We start from the raw sequence: 24,402 nt of genomic DNA on the forward strand, positions 1-24,402 counted from the left end.
TTAGCCAGGACAAGCCCCTCACACTGACACAATGCATGCAGTGCCGTTTCCTCCTCCTGATAGTACCTACAAAGGCTATCATCTTCCAGGCCCATGCGATGCTTGTGTTTTCTGAGCCTGCAGTGGCCACAGTTAATAGGCCTACAATTATCCTTATAGCCCCACGGCCTTGACGGATTAATTCTGCAGTCAGCCTCGGCGAATAGCCTTTAATAAACTCCTTCGCCTATCAAGGTTGATAAAAACGTCGTCGATTAGCCATAAGCCGTGGTGCGGGGTTGTTAGCGTGAAATTTCAAAACACTTGGAATCTAATAATGGCCTTAAGTCACAAACCATTTTGCTAAAGAAAGCAGCACAATGTACCCTGGCTACTCATGAAATCGGTTGTCCTTAATGTTGAATAGATAATTAGAAGGATTTTAAGAGCTTTTATCTACTTTAAGGAATTCGAACTTAATTTGAAGTCGAACATTTTTTTCTGGAATCTGTTTTGTCTGTTTGTTAGTTCGTTCTTATGTTATTTGGGATACGATGCGCTAAGGTCATTGCTCTAGCTACTTAAAAGTAGATTTCCTGATTATTTACATATTTTTTTGGGGGGAGGGGGTTTGAGGGGGCGCTATAAGTAACAATGATAACAGAGTAACAAATGAAACAGACGAGTGGAGAAGTTACTCCAGTGGTAACACTCCAAAACTCTTGAACTATTAGTCACTCTCTTCACTAGACGAGGCCACTGTCTCTTTTAAGGCGTCTTGTCCGGGCTATCAGGAAGAGTTCTAGAAGAAAGATTTTGAGCTCGAGAATTTATAGGAGTTTGCAGGTTAAAGTGCGAGTTTTCTGAATCGTATTTTCAACGACTTGTGCGACTAAAGGAATGTTAAGGTCATAGTGGGTATAGTCCAGGTAGGAGACATAAAATGGAGCGTTTACTATAGTTCGAAGTATTTTAGATTGAAGGGATTGAATCCTTTGGAGATTGGAGCGTTTGGTTGAACCCCACAGCTTTATTCCATACGCCCAGATGCGTTTTTAATGTAGAAGTATAAATCAGTCTTTTGTTGTCTAGAGACAGTTTAGATCTATCTGAGAGACTTTTAAGTAGTCGATAGCGTCTGTTTAGTTCTGTTCTTTTAAGTCTAGTGTGAGGGAATTTAGAATTCGAAATGCGCAAACAAATAGTTTGCGAAAGTTTAAGCAAAACGCTAGGAGGCTGTACGATCCGATAACAGTAGTTGAAATGTATTGAGTTATTGCACAGTTTAGAATCCTAAGACTATTTAGTCTTACATCAAGAAATTGCGTGTCTTGGATCGAAATTCAGAGTAAGCTACTGATTTATTCATCAAAGCAGAGTCGCAAATGAATATTCGATATCGAAAATTAGATACTATCTCCATACTCTCTCTTACAGACAGTCAAATAAAGAAAACAAAATAAACTTCTTTGTATCTAATTTTAAGAATACTCAATATTTTTCTCACCTGCAATAAAAGAGAGTACCAATTTTAACAAAGAATAGAAATTAGGTACTGTTGCTAAGATGCAAAACAACTAAAGACGAAATTGGACACGTTTATTATTGGTCTAGTAGTTAGAGGAATGGGTGTGGGTTATTATTGGAGTGGGTGGTACCCACCAGATAGTGGGGGCTGGCCAGACATTCCCGGGGCCTAACCTCCGCCCGTAATGGCTGCTCTCTCTCAGCCGGGGTCTTTCGTACCCTCGCTGAGATTTACATGCTCCTTTCTAATATGTACAAGTTAGATCTTCCTCCTCTCATTACTCGTACACACAGGCACAACTAACTTCCAATGTTTACCCTAAAACGTAGGTGTGTGTGTGTGTGCGAGACAGAGACAGTAAAGGCAAGCGTGTGCCGCCTTTTATACTCTAATGGCCAGGATATCCATAAATTAGGTAGACATCTTGAGGGTGGCCCTTCACCAAGTTGTGGCCACTGTCACTGGTGCTCTATTCAGGCGTAGCCCTTTTTTTTTGCCTTGCACAATTATTATTGTAAAGTTTCTTCACCCTAGGCATTTTTGATCTAATATTAAGATTGTATATTGATCCATTTTGACCTAAAGAGGTCCCTTTTTTGGGCTTCCTTAAAAGACGTCACTTTTATCGTAGAATTTTTGTGTAAATTTGAATAAGTAAGGGGTGAAGTTTGTTCCAGCCTTTCTGGACCAATTCATATACAGAAACAGGCTGCTAACTAATGCTGCACGAGAATCGGGACCAATCTCGGTCTCGACACCGAGACCGAGATGTGATTTGAGGGACCGAGACCGAGACAGAGATGTGATTTGAGGGACCGAGACCGAGACAGAGATCGAGAAATTATATATACATATATCTCGTCGAGATTTATTCGAGAAATCTTGGCCTCGTCTCGGTTTTTTCAAATATTAATTTTTAGCTACAAAATTATAAAATTGTGTTCTTTATTAATAAATAATCATTACGGGTATTGAATTAATTATTAAAAGATACGATTTTATTATATATGCTCAATATTACTACATCTATTTGACTTCGAATTACATAATTTTTTTTATATCATAAATTTCACTATCATTAATCAAATACTTTGAACTTAGATATTATTTGAATTATTAAAACTGTCCGGTAGGACAGTTGTATAAGGGTTGATCATCAAAAACTGCACGAAAAAGCGTAACGTTGAAAAACACCCAACTTTGACAATTTTTTTCTCTTTTTCTATAAAAGATAAAATTCCCAAATTTTCTTTAAAATATAGGGCAAATCCTCCTTTATAACTGTAATTTTTTTGCAACAACCTAGATTTGATAGATATTGAGAAAAAAGATGTTAAAAATGAGCAAAAACGGCATTTTCAAAAAATGTTCTTGTTCTTGTTCTTCTTGTTCTTCTTGTTGTTGTTGTTGTTGTTGTTGTTGTTACCTTTTTTGTAAACAACGTAGCGCCTAAACGCGTGAACCGATTTTCATGAATGAGATGTCATTCGATTTGGAATTTTATGTAGATGTGCCTTTTGGGGGTCGCGACGCTGTACATGGAATGGGAGAGGAGTTAGCCCCTTTTATGTAAGGCCCCCTCCAAAATTATTATCATTAATTACTCTGTAAATCTTAGCCCGATTTTGATAAAATTTGGTAGGATGACAGGGTTAGGGCTCCCCTACGTAACATTAAAGCGACGATCTGCTCTTACACTTGTTAAGGGGAAGTATAGCAATCGTTTCAAATTATCGAAAAGTAAACCGATTGTCATGAATAAAGTGTCATTCGAATCGAAATTTTGTACAGATTTGCACTTTAAAAGTCTCGACGCTGTGCCTCATAAGGAGGGGAGTTTGCCCCACCCAAGTAAGGCCCTTTCTAAAACTATTATTACCAATATTTCTATAACTGTTAGTCCGATTTTGATAAAATTTAGTAAGAAGAAGTGGTTAAAGCTCCTCTACGTGGCTGTGAAGTGCCATCATGCTCTTACACCTACTAAGAGGAAGTATTGCAATCGTTAAAATTTTCAATGAGTGAACCGATTTTCATCAATGAATTGTAGTTCGATTCAAAATCTTTGCCTCTTTGCCTTTTAGGGAGAAGTACTGTAATCGCAGTTTATTTTTCTTACTCCTCTTAAAGGGAAGTACTGAAATCGCAGTTTAATTTTGCTATTTACGTACAAATTACCTTCCTATTTTATTCAAAACGCTTTCTCAAAAAAATTGTTATTGAGGATGGTTTGGGGACCGCAACTATAATCATTCTTTAAAAAGATCTGTCCAGTGGTAGTAACTCCGACTTAACACCTTTTCAGGTTATAATGATAAAATTAAATTTATTATTCCCAATTTTAATAAAATCTGAAAAGCAGATATGTAACTTTGCAAAACATACAAAAAAGAAAATTTATCCAAAAGGTACAAAAATCTCCTTAACAAAAACTTACAGTTTAAAAAGTTAAGTATAAGGGTTGATTAAACGCCAAAAGGTACACAAATCAGCTAGTACCCAACATTTCATTGATATTATTTTAAGTAATTTTATTACATTAATTTTCATTAATATTTTTTTGAATTTATTAGATGTTTCACAGACCCTTATGCTGGCCAGTTCATTCATTTTCTTTTTCTTTTCTTTTATGATTTAAGTCGCGTCAACATCAAGGTTATTGGCGCCCGGAGCTTTTTTCAGTGCACTGCCGGCCTCCGGACAGTGTTCTCTCGTTACAGACAACTCTGTCCATCACCCGGACAGTGAGCTGTAAGAAGCTCTTAGAAAGAGAAAATCAAGGGTCAGCAGCTGGATTCGAACCCGGAACCTCCACGTGGGAATCCAATATGCTAACCGCATAGCTAATCCCTTCCCTTTGTTCATTCATAATATTTTATTTTTTTGTTATAATTATGATAAAATGTATATTATATTTTCGTAATTAAATAGGTACTTTATTTTAGCTTTATTCCAAATTATTCTTCTGATTTATCTTTATTATGCTCTTTATTCTGAATAGTCACATATATCGTATGTATGTACATGCACGTTAAAGTAAAAAAAGACAAAGGCAGAGTCGGCTACTATTTAAATTTGAATCACGGATTTAAAACAATATTTCAGTCAAGAATTCGTCTTTCCGAAGTATTTGTGAGCACAAATAACGCGTAGGTAATATCAAGTAAATTATTCAACAATAATTATTTATTTCTCAATTGTAATTTAATGTAGTCCCTCTAATTTTACTTACAGTAATATACTGGAATAATTATGTTAGCTGTCATAAAAATATGCATATCTTATTTATCTTATTACAGTCAATCTAAGTTAAATGGTGTTCTACTTGAACAAATATTTTGTAGATTAAAATGGCCAGCATAAGGGTCTGTGAAACATCTAATAAATTCAAAAAAATATTAATGAAAATTAATGTAATAAAATTACTTAAAATAATATCAATGAAATGTTGGGTACTAGCTGATTTGTGTACCTTTTGGCGTTTAATCAACCCTTATACTTAACTTTTTAAACTGTAAGTTTTTGTTAAGGAGATATTTTATATAGAATGCGGGAAGTTTGTTGGGTGGTGTATTTTTTATTTCCGGAATCGACTTGTTACAGCTGGTAGATATGTTATTTGGGTCTTTCATTTGGGGCGCGTTTTTAACATCTTTTAGAAATTATATAAAGATATATAACAGTAATAGTAATATATGATGCATTGAAGTGTAAGTAGTTGTCTTCTTTTACACACATTTTCATTACCAATATATAAATTAAAATAATTATTAGAAAATAATAACAATTTTTGAAAAGATTATTAATAGCAAACCATTTTTTTATTCATTTTGATTGGCTCAGATATTGGGTTCATTTTTTTTCATTTTTAATACTTAAACAAAAATTGAAAAAATAAACAGTTATCTCGACGAGACCAAGACCGAAACGTGATTGATAACACCGAAACGAGACACTTATCATACGAGATCGAGGCGAGATTTGCATAAAGTCTCGGTCTCGTCTCGGTCTCGTGCAGCATTACTGCTACCCTTTGGGATAAGAGAGTCGCTCTCCAGAATTAAGAGTCTCAATTAAACGGAAGGGTCTGGATGGAGAGCTCCAGATTGGGGAAGAGCCACCAATAGATACAAAGGGGTCGCAGTGGTGTAGGCCTTAAGGGCCGCCCTACTAGAATCTTATCTTAATCGGATGGTTACCTGGATAGGGACTTCAAATGCGATTTATACATAAATTTTCGCCCAGATTTTCCTTTATGATCGCCTCTCTTTTAATGAATATCAGAAAAAAATAAGATGTACTGCCCGAAATAAAAGTTATGTATTAATGAATACTGTACCCTTTTAGTTTAATTTAAATATATATTTAAGTACATTGACTACATTTGCAAAAAAAAATTAATAAAAAATGGCATTTAAATAAGGGCTTCGCTCAAAGTGAGGAGAAAAGGAAAGAATTTAAATTAAGTCTTTCTCCTTCCGACTTACAGAAGACAGAAAGCGTCTTTACCATCAAGTCATGTAATTAACTTCATTATCAATCTAAAAGTTAAAGTTTAAAGTTAAAAGTCAGTTTCTTTGATGGGGGCCCCTTCACTCGTTCCTATTTCATTTTATTTCTCTGTTCTGTAATTATTTTACAAAACTGTTACTGTTTTATTTCTTCGTCCTTCGTCTTATACTACTTCATCTTGTCACTGAAGAAGTTTATTTTAGTTTTATTAAATTGAAAACTCATTTTGAAATATTTAATAAATTGAAATGAAAGTTTATTAGTTAATATTACTTCTTTAAAACAATGAATTTATTAAATTTTACAGTATTAAGATCATTCTTAAGTTTCTTGGAAAGAATTCATCAAAGTTACCGAGATCTTGGCATCCTAACCAAGAGTTATTCTGCCACATTCTGCAAAGTTTCTATGTTTTACCAATTACACTGCGAACATTATTGCGAGAGATGATGATGATGATGAAAGGTTAAGCGTAAAATTTTCAGTTTCTTGATGTTACCTTTTGGAAAATGTTGATGTAAAAGTATTTTATTAGTTTTAAACACGAAAACTTGAACACTTTGAGGACTTTGTTTTAGCCTCAAGGGGATTTTATCGTTTGCTGTTGACGGTGTTTAGTCTAACCGTCTCACCAGAGGAACAACAAAACAGATATATTTCCTGGAAAAAATTTAAATCGAAAATTAAACATAATCGAAACACACAATTCTTTCCTAAAAAGAGTTAGGTAGTAGCAAAAAAAAAAATCAACATTTCTTTAAATCGATTGCAAAATAAATCGTAGCAAAAATGCAGAGAGAGAGATACGTAATATGAATCGTAATGTAATATTTCTGCCTCTCCTTTCTAGAACTGTATGATTTATTGCAATAGTCTCGAATTCAAGTTTGTCACAACATACATACATTTATCTGTAGGTCGTATCATCATCCTGTACATTTCGATCCACATCCGCTCAGTAATAATGTTGAAGGGAGTCTCCCTACCTTGGGAGAATCAATCCATCAATTCAACTTCTGATTTATGAGTCTATCTTCAAATCTGATGTACCAATTTTTGTTTTTTATATGTTATATAAAAACTAATTATCTTTTTCGTACTCATTAGTAAGACGTTTGTTACGTATGTAACGTCAAGAACTTTCCCATAACCGGAAATGATGAATCCATTTCTTGGTAGTTATCCAGACTAATTCTTTGTAGCTACACAGGCACCATTGAATTTCCTTTATATGGCTATGTCCTGTGAAGAAGGTATTGTAGGTTACCATTTCTTATTACTTACTTCTTTTGGATAGTAAAACCATCGGTGAAATATTAAAGCGAGATCTTCCTTCTTTTAATTTACAAGCAATGAGGTTTTTTTGAATATATCGGAAGAAGGCGTTGATTCCATTGGTTCCACAACGGTAGAATCAGACTAGCTACTCCTTCAGGATTTTTTTTTCACGTACCTGCGGGAATCCCCAGTCTGACACAACACGCATTCATTACTGACACATCTCTCGATAGTAGATGATTTGTGCAACCACATGGGATTCATAGACTAACTCTACCTCATCAATACCCAATCATTCATAAATTACATTCTTTAGACCAGTGATTCTCAACCACTGTGACGCGAAAGTTTTTGAAGTGTGCCGCCAAATTTTAGAAATGCTACAAAATAAAAATTATACGTTAAATATGTAGAAGACGATATGAGAGTAGCATTATCATTTATATGACCAAATATAAACTGTAATTATCAAAAAACATTAAGCTCTAATTTCTCATTAAAAGTATTCTTATTATTAACTTGTAATTAATCCCTTAATAAACATATACTGTTGTTTTTTGCAGTACAATATTATTTTATTTTATATTGAAAATAAACATAAACTATTTTACACAGTGTATTATGGGGATAAGTAAAATACTTTTAAACTTATCTTATTGTTAGTGTATCGCCAAATTTTGAAATTGTTAAAAGTGTGCCGCCGCGACAAATGAAAAGGTTGAGAATCACTGCTCTAGATGGAGACACCTACGTTGCATGAGCGAACACTGATACTTAACAGAATCACAGTAGATTTGGCTTTATTCTTGGAGTTTCGAAATTCTATATACAAAATTTTATTTTCACATTTGCCATTTGCTAATCCCTTGTAAAAGAATTATCCCAAAGAGCAGATTTATGACTTTGTTTTCACCTTTCACCTTTTGTAATGTAAGTTTTGACGTCCTGTAAGTAGTTTTTATTACAAACTAGGGACCGATCGACATAAGGTTGTGGACAAAACTGACGAACCAAGGGAATCCTGGTTCACTCAGTCACGTTATCCGTTTTTTTTAAAGGTTTTCCAGTAAACCATAGAAAGGTCCCCCACAAACCTTAGTGTTCTTTAGTTCTTCAGCTAAGAAGTGCTCTGAACATTATTAACAGCTTCACCCCCAAAAAATTCTAGCATTATCTAAGTTTAAAAGAAAAAAGGTTGGACATTTTATTGCTAGTATTAATAGCATTTTATCATTGGTTGATTATGCGTTGTGTATGACCCATTCAGTGACCAGTTGACCCATTAAATTTAGAATATTGATAACGCATTTAAAGTGTTCATGCGCAGTAAGTGCTGGCGGTTGGTACAGGATACACTAGCTGCCCCCCCTCGTTACCGCCTCTCCATTCCAGCCGCCGCTTGCTGCTCTCTACATTGATTTGGCCAATTTTACACACTCTCTTCTTTTTCTTTCTAACCTTATCTCTCTCTCCCTTTGTTTCATTTTCATCTCAGCTTATTTTCCTTCCTTCCTTTTATTGGTGGTTATAATTGTTGTCACGTCTAAAAAGATCATTTTCTTCATTTTTCTTTTAATTTAAAAGAAGCAACAAATCTTGGATTCTGCATTTTTGGTTTCACTTACTACTTTAAGGATGTAATTTGTGAGACTAATAAATGTTTACGTCTATTTCTCAAGGTTTTTAAATTACAAAAGAGAGGAATAGCAAAAACTAGGATGTAACACTGACTTTAAGCTGGGGAGGAGTCTCTTAGGTAGAACTGGGACGGGATGTTGGAGTGGGGCTATATGGGGGCAATCTGAGGTCGCACTAAGCTAGCCACAGTTTTGAGGCAGCGCTGATGGCTTTAATCATCTTCGAGTTAAAATCACAAGAAGGATTTCGCACTATTCCGGAGGATAAAGAGAATAGCCTGGCTTACTGACGTATTAGCCTAGTGTTTGCCTGACTGAACGCAGTATTAAGAGCAAAAAATTAGGCCTTCCTCTTCTGAGTAGTTCAACCAAAACAGAATAAGCGCAATGATTTAAAAGGGGACCCTTTAAACTCCAAGTGAACCCTTAGAATAAGGCTTCGTCACTGATGGATATAAACAACTTAGTTACAAGTAAGAAGGGCTATTACATAGACTTAAGAAGCACCTTGCTTCCCAAAAACTGTGGATCGTCACATAACTTTGTAGAAAGAGAAGAAAAAACACAGAAGAAGGTGAATTCCACACTCTAGAAAAGAATAACAGACGTCTTGCTCGCTTCATCCCAGTGCCTAATGAAATAAATGATTTGATTTCCGGTTCCGCAAGGCCTTCTATACAAGCGTTAAATGTGTATACACACCTCTTTCGGCCAGGCCTGGACCATGAGTAGCGTTGCTTTGTGCTGCATTGACACTTGTTGATACCAAGTTCTTATTGGTTGTTTTACTCGTGACGTTGATTATAATCCAGTATCAGAAGTCGTTTCTTTATTAAGATTTGCGGTGCATTCCTTAAATTGCATTCCATGTAATGTTTTACATCAGTAAAGTCAATTCAGCTGCACGTTATGTTAATGCATAATTGGAAGATTCAAAACTAGTTGAGAGCTGGAAGATAGAAAAGAAAATGTAGCCACAGCATCCCACACTTGAAAACCACTCAAACCACTCGTTCTACAAAACCAACCTTAGAATTGTGGAGGGGAAAAAAATCCTACCCTAATTTGGTAAAGCACTGGATCAAATACTTCAAATCAATAACCACATCAAGATTCTCCATCAAGAAGGCAGCAGCAAAGCTACTTATTGTAACCACAACAGAGAATAAACCTCCAAATAGATGACCAACGCAAAGAACTCAATGAAGTCCAAACCAGAATTTGGTTTTTGAAGGATATTAATAAGCACAGAATGCTTTGATAAAAACTGGTAATCTATAATCTATAAGTAGAGGTTGTTCAAATGGAATCAATATTATTCCAAAAGTGGTTTTTATTCCAGTCTAGAAAAGCTCCATTAGCTAGATTTTTGTAAGCAGTGCTTTTCTATGGGTAAAAGTAACAAAATAGAAAAGAAACTAGGGTCTAGTGGGTATAATGGAGTCGCAGACTAGTACTGGCACTACACTGGAGCATGGAGAGAATGGAGACGTAAGGGACGGACTGACAAGATCCGTTATGAAAGGTTTTTACTTCCATGCAAATGGGTCTGCTCATCCTCCAGTGACGGTCCACTCTGTCTCGCTGAAGAAGTACTCTGCATGCTGGAGAGGGTAAAATGGACATGTTAGCATTGCTCTCCTTTCATGAAATATGCGCATGGTATCACCAAAAATTCTTCCTTGCAGTCCTCTCTCTCTCTGTCTCTCTCTCCATTCCAGCGTACCTTCTTGTCCTTCAACAATACCTGTACTACATATCTTTTTCCGTTTAAAACTGCCACCTACATCCTTACTTTCTTGTGCATGTTCTTTTTAATTCCTGGATACTTAAATTCACATTCACCATCAGAAAGAGTTGAACAAAATCAAGTTTCAGCATGAACTATTCTTACCGCCATTTTTCTTAAAACTAGGAATCTTTAACAGTAAATAAATATTTCTTTTTGTTTTTTAATGAAAGACTAAGAAACTACTGTTGTTATATCTCTTTCAAACCGCCATATTTTCTACGTAAATTTTGTACGAAGCGGTCCAATTTTCTTAGCAAAAGCGATTGGAAATCACTTAAACCTGATCTTCTTTGGCACAATTCAAGACATTTAGAAAAGATTCTGCAAATCGAGGAGCAGCTTTCGAGAGAACTCTAAAATATATTTTGATCCAAAAGTTATCACCTCCTGTAATATGACTTCCTTCGAATTTGGGAAATTCTAGCGTTTACACAGTTTCTTGTCCACTTCCAATTTTATCGGAAATTATGCCTTTCGATAGGGAAAGGACAGGATAGGGAAGGGCAGGACAACCTAGCGGTGTCCACCAGAGCGGACTGGTCTGCAAGAAACGATACCTCCTATCCTGCTTGATGGCAATCAATCACTAGTTTGCTGATTGTGACTTCTGGCATTTGGAACCATTCGTGGGGTTAGGCAATACCAAATGTTTTGGAAATCCCTGAAGATTCTACTACTAACCAGATGATAGACAAGCATTTGCTGCAGCACCTAGGGGATTTCCTTAGATTTTTTTTAAGGGAATTTTCGGATGAAACTGCTAAATAAAGCTAGCCCATCTCATCCTTTGACCCATCCTGTTGAACTCTTCGCAGACTTGGAATCCAGAATTTAGGCCCGCGATCTTCCAACTCAGCCGTAGACTGTTTGCCAAGGGTTTCTTATTAAAAATTATATTGCAGCTTCCAATGTAACCCCCAACAAAAACAGTGAATGTTCAATAAATGAAAAACTTTTCAGATCTTTAATGAGTCCAACAGAATCATTCGTTCAGAACGATCAATCTGATGGTTATGGATAATAAGACATTGTTTCCCGAGCTCAATAAAAGAACCTGTTTGAACTTATAAAGTTTATAGGTCCCAAACTAATCTAGTACTACTAAAATTCAGATCCTGTGTAATTAAATTTATAGTAGGAGAAAGGGAGTGCACTATCTTTTCCTGAATGGACCAAAATAGTGGCCAACTATTCAATCTTTTAAGGATATTGAAAAAAGACTTAGTTTTATTGAAAAGATAAAGTTTCATGAGACAGTGTATTGTTTAGTTAAGCTCTTCCTTAAGTTCAATTCTACTTCGCCCACTTTCTCAGCAACTTTTACCACCATTATTGGATCTAGTAAAAAAAAAAGATATTATCTCTGGAAATGGAGCAAGCGGTGCCATTCTTTGTTGAAATAATATCTAATAATTAAGCCAATAAGTTTTTACATTAATTATATTTTAAATAATTTTTTATGGATATAACATCAAAAATTGTGAATTTCAAAGAAGTAAAATTCATATTTCTTTGACAAGTGAGAAAACTAATGCTTCTTAACACCCTAGTTCATTTACTTGAGGCACTTTATGGGACTATCTTCCTCCTCATAATTTCTACATCGTCAAGCTCTTGTCCTGACTAGAGCTTGTTACAACAATTTAAAGACTTTTTCTCAAATAAGCTCCTGCTTGAGCTTCTTCAAAATCATGTTTGTAACTCCCCCCCTCCCTAAATATAGTGTTACCACTAACACTGCTATCTTTTAGGTCAAAAAAAAAAAAAGTAAAGTAAAGTAATCACCTATTTTTTCAGGCGGGGCTTTTCGTCCAACTACCAAATTAGGTATTGTGGACGGAGGCGACTAGCAAACATACTTTACTGTAAATTTCTTTTATTAACCTTTAAATACAATCCAAGGGCTAGACTAGTACCGCAATACATATTAGCATTGCGGGTCTAGTCTAAAACCGCTTGGCTACCGTGGCGCCTACCTACCATTTATTATAGCTTAGTTATTAATTAAATGACATAATTAATTTTCAAAATGTGAAATAACTTAATCTCTTTCTAGTAAAACCAAGTAAAGTAATCGCCTATTTTTTTTTGGCCACAACGTGCAACTACCTATTTTAGTATTGGAATAATATTGATTCCATTTGAACAACTTCTACTTATAGATTATAGATTACCAGTTTTTATCAAAGCATTCTGCGCTTATTAATATCCTTCAAAAACCAAATTCTGGTTTGGACTTCATTGAGTTCTTTGCGTTGGTCATCCATTTGGAGGTTTATTCTCTGTTGTGGTTACAATAAGTAGCTTTGCTGCTGCCTTCTTGATGGAGAATCTTGATGTGGTTATTGATTTGAAGTATTTGATCCAGTGCTTTACCAAATTAGGGTAGGATTTTTTCCCCCTCCACGGGGGGTGGATGCCAAACTTTACATTATTTTCTAACAAAAAAAAATTAGATTTAAGCGGGGGATTCGAACCGGGGATCTCCAGGTTTCAAAGCCAGGTTTTGAGATCAACGCCCGCCTCACTAGTCATCATTCTATCACTGCATTTTTTTTTTTTTTTTTTTTTAGCAACTCCATTGGATGACTATGTCCAAGGTAGTTTTATGCCAAAAATCATGACGGAAATATGTGTACGTGAAAGAGATATAGGAGGATGAGATATAATTAATTTTGTTTTAAGTAGATTTTCTTTCTTTTTCATAAATAATAATTATGTGAGCACAAATTCATGGAGGAGGTATAGGTTTTTTCACCCTGAGGGGCCGTCAGATCTTGCGCTTCCGGTGAAAATTGAGATCGAAAGTCTGCACTTCTCTTACGCGGGATAAGCGGAAATAAAAACTATTATCCCTTTTTTTTTTTATAACTGTTTTGAACAAGACGAAATAGGATTTAGATTTTGACATAGGTAAATTGTGAAGTAGTTAATAATAACAGGTGTAATTTGTCTTGAAGCATGAGAGAGGAGGTGTTTGTGTGTGGACTGGAGAGGGAAGAGAAAGTGACAGAGAATGGAGAGAGAAGGGATTTGAGAGAACAAGCAGGCCCAGTTTGCCCAACAGGGGTGGGCCGCCGTCGTACATAGTACAAATGCTGGAATTCCAGGTGAAAAGGCGTAACTGGGGGAAATGTTTTCAGGACCGATAGTATAGTGGGCTACCTGGAGCAGTGATGCTGGATCAATACTCCATCAAGGGTTGCTTTTATTGTCTGCTCCTGTGGACCGCGTTTCTCTCTTCTCTTCACTTGCAGAGAGCATTGCTCCTACTATAAGCACCCATTCTCTCTCTCTCTCTCTATTGGTGAAGGCGGCTGGCTTCTCTCCGTGGCAATTATATTTGGCACGAGTCTCTTGCACACACACACACCACCCCTCCGCGCCTACACTCAATCTCTCACACTCATACAGCCTCCTCGATCGAAAATTCTCCATTAACAACCAGTTACTCCTTCCCCTACTCTAAACCTGTGCTTTCTACTATCCGTCCTACCAACAACAAGGTTAACCCCTAATGAATGCTCTTGACATAAAAGGAGAAATAATGTTTTTAGTCCACCGTTTCCGTCTCCTTCCTAAACGCCTCCCCCCCCCCATTCTCTGCGAATAAAAACTTTTGAAAAAGGCGAAATCCCCGCCTACCAAAGCACTGGAACATTATATGAATTAAACTTTTCCTCGAATGAAAAACCAGAAAGACATTAAACATCTTTAACGTCATATTTAAATTTATAGCCCAGAGGTATGGATGATGGACAGAATCATAAAATAAAGAAAAAGTGATGCACAAAGAAAATGAATGGTTTTTCTTCAAAAAAAAGAAAAGAAAAGTAATTGGATATTTAAAAAATAATAATAATAATAATAAGAATGTCTAAAATAAGCACTCGATTAATTTTCAGTAATAATTAAACCAGGGGCTATTTTAAAATTCAGTATACAAAGATTATACTGCAATTATCAGTTTTCATAAGTTGGCAATCCTGTCACCATTTTAAAACAGCTGTTGAACTTCTATTTCAATACCAGCAGAATCTGATACAAGTGCTTCAACCTTCTGGATCTAACTTCTTCAGATGTCCACCAAGCTAAACGTTGCCGCGAGAGGAATGCCATTAGCATGGAGCAGCCTCTGACAAGATCTTAGCATGATCTCAGTGCTGGAAGTAGCATAGCCAGCTGTAAAAGGTTTCATTCTCATTGTTGTGCTCCGTCTTAAGGCGTTTCTCATTTCCTATTACAGTCCAGGTAACTGTGACTTTTCATGCCTAATTCCTTGAGTAAAGTATACTAAGCAGCCCCCTAACCATTTTTTGGCAGTTAATATTGAGCTCCGCTTTTAATGGCACCCTATCGGAAAGGTTAACTTGTCTTTGATTCCACAATTTCCTGTGCAGGGAATTCCATCTTCCTAATGTGTGAATGTCTGATTGGAAGAAACGGGAAATTTACCCGTAAATTCCATGGATCTAATCCTTCGACCAGATACTTTCACCTGATTCCTGTCAGAGTTCCCTGTTCTACATGTCGCTTCAAAATTGAAAAAATTCTCAACATTCTAAATAATATTAGGTATCTCAATCTATTTCTGTATCTTTTTTTTTGAGCAGCAAGTGTTAAAATCTCTTAAATATTGTTCATATTATGGTTCTATTCGAGACCTGCAAAGCTAATATGCATTGTGGTACTGGGTTCGAATCCCCCAGTCTAGGCCTTGGATTTTATTTAATGTTTAATATGAGAAATTTATAGTAAAGTATGTTTGTTAGGCGGTTATAGGCTAGACCCGCAAAGCTAAGATGTATTGCGGTACTAGTCTAGGCCTTGGATTTTATTTAATGTTTAATACGAGAAATTTACAGTAAAGTATGTGTGTTAGGCGGTTATAGGCTAGACCCGCAAAGCTAAGATGTATTGCGGTACTAGTCTAGGCCTTGGATTTTATTTAATGTTTAATATGAGAAATTTATAGTAAAGTATGTTTGTTAGGCGGTTATAGGCTAGACCCGCAAAGCTAAGATGTATTGCGGTACTAGTCTAGGCCTTGGATTTTATTTAATGTTTAATATGAGAAATTTATAGTAAAGTATGTTTGTTAGGCGGTTATAGGCTAGACCCGCAAAGCTAAGATGTATTGCGGTACTAGTCTAGGCCTTGGATTTTATTTAATGTTTAATATGAGAAATTTATAGTAAAGTATGTTTGTTAGGCGGTTATAGACTAGACCCGCAAAGCTAAGATGTATTGCGGTACTAGTCTAGCCCTTGGATTGTATTTAATGGTTAATAAAAGAAATTTACAGTAAAGTATGTTTGCTAATCGCCTCCGTCCACGACACCTAATTGGTAGTCGGACGTTAAGCCCCGCCTGAAAAAATAGGCGATTACTTTACTTTATGGTTCTATGGCTAACAACACAAATACATGTGTACTGCTAGCATTTACTCAATGTACTCTACGAAGGTCGTTTGAAAAGTCCGTGCAAAGACAGAGAGATAGCACCACTGGCGCGTATCGAGGTTATGTTTAGTTAGTAGCATCTCTTGGAAGAACACACACCAAGTTTCAGCCAGATCGGTCTATTTCTTTGTGTTTGGCATTCGTTTGGATCGAGGAAGTCGAGTGATTTTCAAAAAAATGGACGAAAAAGAATTTCGTGTGTTGATTAAACACTACTTTATGAAAGGCAAAACGCCTCAGGAGACTAAAGAGAAGCTTGATAAACATTATGGTGACTCTGAACCTTCGATTAGAACAGTTTATAAGTGGTTTCAAAATTTTCGGAGTGGGCATATGGGCACAAGTGACGCTGAACGTTCTGGACGCCCTGTTGAGGTTACTACTCCAGAAATCATTGATAAAATCCATGATATGGTGATGGATGACAGAAGAGTGAAGGTGCGTGAGATTGCTAGTGCTGTGGGCATCTCGAATGAACGGGTACATAATATTTGGACATGACAAAGCTATCCGCAAGATGGGTGCCGCGATTGCTCACGCTTGACCAAAAACGAAATCGTGTGAAGTGTTGCAAGGACGGTTTGCAGCTGTTCCAGAAAAATCCGCAGGACTTTAAGCGTCGTTTCGTCACTGTGGATGAAACATGGTTACATCACTACACTCCTGAGATCAAAGAACAATGGGTTACCAAGGGGGAATCTGCGCCAAAAAAAGGCGAAGACCGTTCCTTCGGCCGGAAAGATTATGGCGACTGTCTTTTGGGATTCGCAAGGAATAATCCTCATCGACTCTCTGGAAAAGGGTAAAACTATTACAGGTGCATATTATTCATCGTTATTGGACCGTTTGAAAACCGAGCTGCAAGAAAAACGCCCACGATTGGCCCACAAAAAAGTCCTTTTCCATCACGACAACGCACCAGCTCACACCTCAGCAGTTGTGGTCGCAAAATTAATGGAAATAGGGTTCCACAACTCGTTTCACATCCCCCCTATTCTCCAGACTTGGCTCCCTCGGACTACTATTTGTTCCCCAATATGAAGAAATGGCTGGCGGGAAAAAGATTTTATTCAAACGAGGAGGTGATTGCAGAAACGAATGGCTATTTTTCAGACTTGGACAAATCCTATTATTCGGAAGGGATCAACAAACTAGAGCAGCATTGGACGAAGTGTATAAGCCTAAAAGGAGACTATGTTGAAAAATAAAAAAGGTTTACCCCAAAAAATTAAGTAGTTTTTATTTTTGCACGGACTTTTCAAACGACCCTCGTATTATACATGTGTACTTGCATTAGTAATTACTATTTTGCAACAATATTTCGCACTATCAGCTGGCAAATCAGAAAATTACGCGCTTGCAAACTACTTCCTCTTAAGTGGTTCCAATCATACGTTTAAGCTTCCGGCGATTTCTTTTTGACATATTTTGCTCTCAAAATCATACGAACTCACGAATACAGACATTTTTTTGTATTTATTAATAATAAAAATAAAAGAAAACATGTTTCAGTGAATTTACAAATTTTCGTCACGTTTTCACTATTTAAGCAAGAAGTGAAAGTCTAGCCAATGTTATTTGTCCCCCCCCAAAAAAACCGTCATTTCTACTTTTACAGTTTTATTTTAACCATAAATTTCGGGATAAATGTAAATTGTTACATATTAACAACATTTTTATTAATAAAATTTAAATATGTTACTAGAAAAAATAACGAGAAAAAAAATACTGGTAACATTTTGATGGTTACTTTAAATTCAAGTCGAATACAGGACAAGACTGGATTAGGGTACAATCCAAACTGTGGTCCATTTAAATACAGATGATCCTTTTTACATATAAATTAGGTATTTAAAATTTCACTCGCTGGACATTCCTTTACTGGCTAATAGGACTGCAAAGAATTTTTTTTTTAAATGTATTTTCATTTTGTTAAAAATGACATTATCAACTTCCTGTTTCGTAATTTCTTGTTCCCACTATTATATCTCTAAGTGGCAAGAAAAGGGCGATGAAGTAGTGGAACAGGGCACTAGATAGTTACGGACAGATGGTGGAACTGGACAGCATCCCTAACTGAACCCTCCATGGCTAGTTAGAGGCGGGGATTTTTAATCATAAAGACAGGTCTGGCGAAGAGCGGTAGGAATAATCATTTTTGACCTCTAGAGCCGTTCTAAAGAAATCCAAAAATGATGCTTCAAGGTCCAATGTTGAAGTTAACCAGTTAACAAATGGTTCAGAAGCATCCGAACGTAAGGAACAGCCAAATTGCTGTTATTGTTAAGAAGAAGAACTGGAAAAGCCTGTGTCAGATGATTTGAACAATCGGCAAAAATTTTAACGTTTGAAGATTTCTTATCTTTTTTCACTGCGCTACAACTCCAAGAAGACCAGCTTTTGTTTATTGCTTTAGATCGTGACTTGTAACAAATCTAACGAAAGGAATCGTTCTATTTGGACAAGGCTGCTCCCCTTTAGCACTTAACATTGCTCAAACCCCCACAAAAAAATAAAACCAAAGTTATGGCATTACCTCCAGTTACTTGGTAGCCAGCGGGTATCACGTTTTGGAAACTGGTAAAACCATAAATGCAGAAAGGTACCGTTATGCGGAAATTATGGCAACAGCCAGCATTGGTAAGCAGAAGGGGTGCTATCCTTATTACATTGGCAATGCCCGCCCATATATTGCCAACAATTCACCTTCCAAAAATTGAATCCGTGGGAAATCACAGTTCTTTTCCGACCACCATTCACCCCTATACCTCTTGCGCCTCTGCCACCATCTCCGCATCTGGATATCTCTCTTAGTAGCCAAACCTTCACCACTCTGGACCAGGCAAACTATAAAAAAAGGGAATCATCGAATTTCTTTAATCCCAAGAGCTCAATTTCCATAGTTGATGGAATAAATCGTCTTGTCCCAGATTGCCAAAGATTTGCAGTCGTTAATGGTACTTGCTTTAGATTAATTTGTACGAGTAATAGTTGACTGACTTTAAAGGAACAATACCCTCTGGACCTCTTCCTAAAACTTCCCTTTGAACCTGATATATCCATTCCCATTTATTCTGGAGCGCTTATTAGAAAGACAAACTAATGAATAAAGATAGATATTGTATATCTAATCCACTGGCTGTTAAAGTACCACAGCCTGGTGGTGATTGATGTATCTAGAGTGGTGGGTACGTCCCTGGTTATCAAGCAGTACCCAGTTTGGATGAAAGATACCCACGTTACCCAGATTTATAGCCAGCTATTTATTTCATTTAATACATAACTTACAATAATGAACACTTCACATTTTATGTAATATATTATTTATCTTTAAAAATATCGAAAAATTCTTCAACGGAAATGACTTCATTTTTTGTTTTTCTTTTTAATGATTGATCTTTTTAAAAAGTTTCCTGTATATTTTATAATGGATTTTCGTTTTTTCCAATTATTGATGGTGAATTTGATACTGTATAAAGTGATCCGTTTTATTACATCCTTTTCCTTAGTTAAAGACGTTCCTATCCACTTAATTACGTACGCCTTTTGGATATAACAAGGGATACTGTACAGATTTCTTTTTTTCCGGCGCACCGACTGCTATGGTCATTCGCGCCCTGAAATCCATTTCCTTTTTTGTTCGGAAGCTTTAGTATTAGCGGAAGTATTAGCTTCTAAGTGCAGTACCATGTTCAGCAAGGTAGGATGAAGTCTAGGTGCTGTGGTATCTTTCCGTCAACCCCTCATAGTGAGAGAAATTAAAAATTGTTAATTAAATTAATTATTTAATTAATAAATTAAATAATAATAAATAACTTAAATTAATTAATTAAACAAAATAACAGTATTAAATTAATTAAATGATTTAATTAATGTAGTTAATTAATTGAACAATTTAATTAATTAATTGTTAATTAATAATTTTGAGCGTTAATAACTCCTAAAAATTAAACATGTTTCTTAAAATATAGCTTTAATAAATAAGTTATTAATATTATGAAATGGGAAAATGTTTAATTAATAAATTTTAAATTAAATATCGTTGGAAAGTTTGTTTATTGAAAGATGAAAAGGAAGAATATTGATATTAGAAGAAGACTGTTATAGAAAGGGTGGAGGCACTGCTAGAAGAAGAAGAAGAACCATCTGTGGATCTAACAGAGAGAGAGAGTAGAGAGTTCTCTTCGGATGGAGTTTAATTAAGCAAGATGCTTAAGTCCTAAGTCCAATATTACTTCAAGAAGTTCAAGACAAGATATCCAACTCCGAGATTTCTCCGCCTCTACCTAACCTTTCTTTCTTTCTCTCTCGTTCTCTTAAGTCTTTCTCCCTATATACGCTGTCTCTTATTTATTTAATAATCTTTCCTAAAGATGCCATCTAGTTAATATAAAATACAATTTTAAAGAGAAAATCAGATATATTTTCAATTTAATATAGTACAATATTAATTAAAAACTTGAGAATATTTGCAGAAGCAAACTTAAAATGTTTACTAAATTTTGTTAGTCTTATGCCTCAATATACTACAATTAAATTCTACTACTCGCATCTTCAACTCGTGATTCTAAACAATTTTTTTTTTTTAATGTTATGCTCCTCCAGAACAAGTGATCTATAGGAGAGCTCTGAAAAGAGGTTCTTACTTTGGGGAAATCGTTTAGTAAAAGGATGAGCTTCTCACCGCATGACCTGTAAAAAAAAGATAGCTTTCTTCATTTAGGATGTTAAAAGGGTTCTGATGAAAGGGTACACGCTTCTGCCTTGTATAGAGTTTCTTTAAGCAAATCTCTCTCTTCTATGAGTCGACAGAATTAAATAACCACTCCGCGGTGAAAAGAAGTCCCTTTTTCGATTCCTCGTTGGAGGATATAACCAGCACAAACACCAAAGAAATCCTAAATCCTTTTAGCAAAGCACTCAAGAAGTGACGGAAATGTATCCTTCTGTCCTAAAAGTTGGGAATATACTCCTCCAACTATGCAGGCTTCCTGTGCAAGTTCACTCTCTCCTTCTCACTCAAACCTGCGTTCATAGAGAAAAAAGGCTTACTTACTCCTTCGAAAAGACGGTTCTCTACACAACCACCTCTGTGCGTTAAAGCCAGACGAAGTTAAAGCCAAATAATTGGCTTACAACTATTGTCTCAGCAGTATTATGCAGACGTTGGAGGTGACAGCATTGAATGCTGGAAGAGGCTGGAAAAAGATGTCTAATCCCACGTCCCTGTGTGCGGGGGGGGGGTAGTTTTTAAGTGTTCAGAGTTTTTGTAAACATTGATTCTGTTTAAATTGAATCTTCTTATCCAAGGACTTGGAGTTATTAAAACTGGGGATGAATTGATGTCAACGAATAACATTAATTTAGACCAAAATTATTATAAAGGCATGTGTGCTTTGCATCCATTAAGAACTAGCCACTTCCTGTGGAACAACTTACAAAATGGAACTCCAAAAAAATGTTAACGATCCTCTTTTATTCTTGTAGTCTTTGCTTTCAGTATTGATAATAATTAGACCCACTAATGAAAGACCTTTTTCCTCCTCGTCCTCCTTACCTCTCCAGTAAGTTGCTTGCTGCGTCAGTTTTGGAATCCAAGCACCCTCAGTATCCCTAATGAGGATGTTAAAAAATACATGATTGCAAAAGCTTAGCATTTTCCGTTCGGGAAAGCAATAAAAAAGATCTCCGACTTAATAAATAACTAAATAGTACCGTAAGAGTTTCCCCGGCCTCAGCAATTAATTTCCTGTCTACGAACTCTCTTTTTTTCCGCTCTAAAGACTTTTCCAAGGGGTTTTTCACATAAAATTAAATAAATGAAAAAGACTACTTTCTCGGGAAATTTTTTTTGTAAAAATATTAATAAACTCAGTAAAATATTTTAGCAAATAAAAAAATATCAGATGTGGGGACTCACACGACTTCCGCTTCTTTCCGCTGTTTTTGAAGTTTCATATTGTAAATTCTCTTCAAACTTTTTACGTTTTTACCTAATGCTTAGTTACCTCAAGTTGTGCAAATCAAGATCATCGTACACTTTACCAAACGGTAAAGTTTCACCACTTCTAAAAATTTTAAATTTCCTTTACAAAATACGCTACAGGTTAAGTAAGTTAAGTAATCGCCTATTTTTTTTTTTAACAGGCGGAGCCTACAACAACCAATTAGGTGTCGTGGATAGGGGCTGGAACATACTGTTAACATTTTTTTCTAACAAATAAAAAGTATGTACAAGCGGGATTCGAACTGGGAATTTGCCACCTACAAAGCCACTCTTCATAATCACTACACCAGCACCTGCCACTAAAATGTACTTATTTAATCGAAAAAGCCTTTTAACCGAAAAACGTTTATCATTTACTACCATTTTCCAGTCTATCACACGCATTTTCTTTGAATTTCAAAACGAATTTCATTTCCACCAACTTACTTGAGTTATTAACCAGATATGTCTGTTAAAAAAACACTTTTAACTCAACTCCCTCTTCCCTTCTTTCTCATAAATGCCCTAAAACGAAAATTACCTCGAAAAAAGATATAAATAAAAGTTCTAGATCTAGAAGAGTTTAATATGGACACGACGTTTAGATCAAAAAATCTTCAGTGCCATTTTTGGATGCGAAAAAATCTCTAAAAAACCATCCTCTGCTTTCAAAAGTGCCTTTATTAGTATTTTTCTGTATAAATTCAATAAAAGTTGTAGATTAATATGAGTACGTCGATTATATACCGACTAAAAACAAGAAATCAGTATGGCATTCAATCGTTGAACTTATCATCAAAGAAATCATATGGTGAAAACGCCATTATTCCCGTTTAATGAAGGCTTTAAAAAACATTTTCTCGATGAAATGGTTTATGAAAAGTTCATATGCAGGTTTAATATTGATTTTCTGATAAAATGCAAATTTGTAATAAATTTATTCACATATATAAGTTATATTAAATAGTAATAATATAATCGAAGTTTGAGTTATTGAAAAGGTTCACCAAGAGAGAAGTATTGCTCCGGTTTGGAATGTTATATTGGTTGTATGGTAGGGGAGATGTAATGCTGGCTGCCATAGCAACAACACACTGCGAGAGAAAGAGCCGACCGAGTACAAACTTGTAATGAAAGCCAAACATTGATCCAATCACTAATTTGGCCATACTTCTGTAGCGTTTTACCACTATTGTTCTAAGCAGGTTGTTACCCTGGAAATCATATTTCCCTTACCGTATCGTGCACAAATGTATCGAAATAGTATTGCATGGTTACTAAGCAGGGACTAAACAAAATTAATGTGGATTAAGAAGGATGCAATTTACAATTTACAGGAAAAACAAAAAGAAAAAGGGATTTGGCATACTGAACAAATGACACATTTTAGGTCAGGAAAAATTGTTTTGTAAACATCCTACAGCAGAGTGCAGAATAAGTGTGAAATGAATTAAAAATATTGAAATTGCCATTGATAATGCACAATCGGTTGAAACATAAACAATTCAGAAGGCCTAACCTAGTTCAGCAAACTTGTGCAATTTATAAACAACCATTGACCTGTGTAACCTACAAATTACGTTCATTATGAATATTTTAGCCGAAGTAGTTACCAAACGTTCAATGAGTCAAATCCATTTTCAAAACTTCTAAATAGTTCCTTTTCTACTGTCATCAGTTCTACAATAGGGTAAGTTTGTAAACAAATTACTTCAAAAACATTTACTACAAATGATGCAAAAATAAAATAACCCTTGAAGCTAATCAGAATCGTAATTTACAAACAAGTGAGTTTTAAGTTACCTTTAATAGTGTTAAAAACGGGTATATCACCTAATTCAAGGAAGAAATAATTATCGCTTCTACGATCTCTGCTGTACCAAAATAATAATCAAGTTCTACGTCCAAACACATAAGAGTAACAATAAATTTTAAGATTACAAAGATAGCTAGCTCCTGGACATGCTACAGTGTGGGAACTGGTATGTAAGAGACTAAACCGGGGAGTGCCAATCTAAGGTAGTCGCAGATTTTAGGCAAAACTGATTGTATTAATCATCAGTGAACTGAGAAGAAGGATTTACAATTTTAGAGTATAACTCGGATTCTCTACGAGTGTGATTTAAGTATAGAGTTCACATCTCTTGAATAAGACCCTGCTGGTATTTTAACTGTCAGATGGTGAAATCGTCTCTTTGGAAAACAACTAATGCCATCCAAGTACCTGC

The 24,402-nt window shown here is 35.7% G+C and overlaps 1 protein-coding gene across 10 annotated transcripts in view; it reads left to right on the forward strand.

Annotated features, from left to right (window-relative positions):
- LOC141455655 (uncharacterized) overlaps window positions 1-24,402 on the forward strand; it is a 140,742-nt gene that overhangs the window by 107,869 nt on the left and 8,471 nt on the right. The window contains exon 1 of one of the 10 annotated variants that reach the window (XR_012459377.1): window positions 23,246-23,864. The exons of 7 other annotated variants lie outside the window; for them this stretch is intronic. The gene's annotated coding sequence lies outside the window, so the exon portion shown is untranslated. Of the gene's footprint in view, window positions 1-23,245; window positions 23,865-24,402 lie in introns of those variants that run through there. 2 more of the 10 variants (XR_012459376.1, XM_074130891.1) reach the window with 2 other exon arrangements.

The sequence above is a fragment of the Rhodnius prolixus genome, unplaced genomic scaffold (assembly GCF_049639745.1).
Source record: "Rhodnius prolixus isolate KJV_2025 unplaced genomic scaffold, Rpr scaffold_4, whole genome shotgun sequence".
Classification (NCBI taxonomy): domain Eukaryota; kingdom Metazoa; phylum Arthropoda; class Insecta; order Hemiptera; family Reduviidae; genus Rhodnius; species Rhodnius prolixus.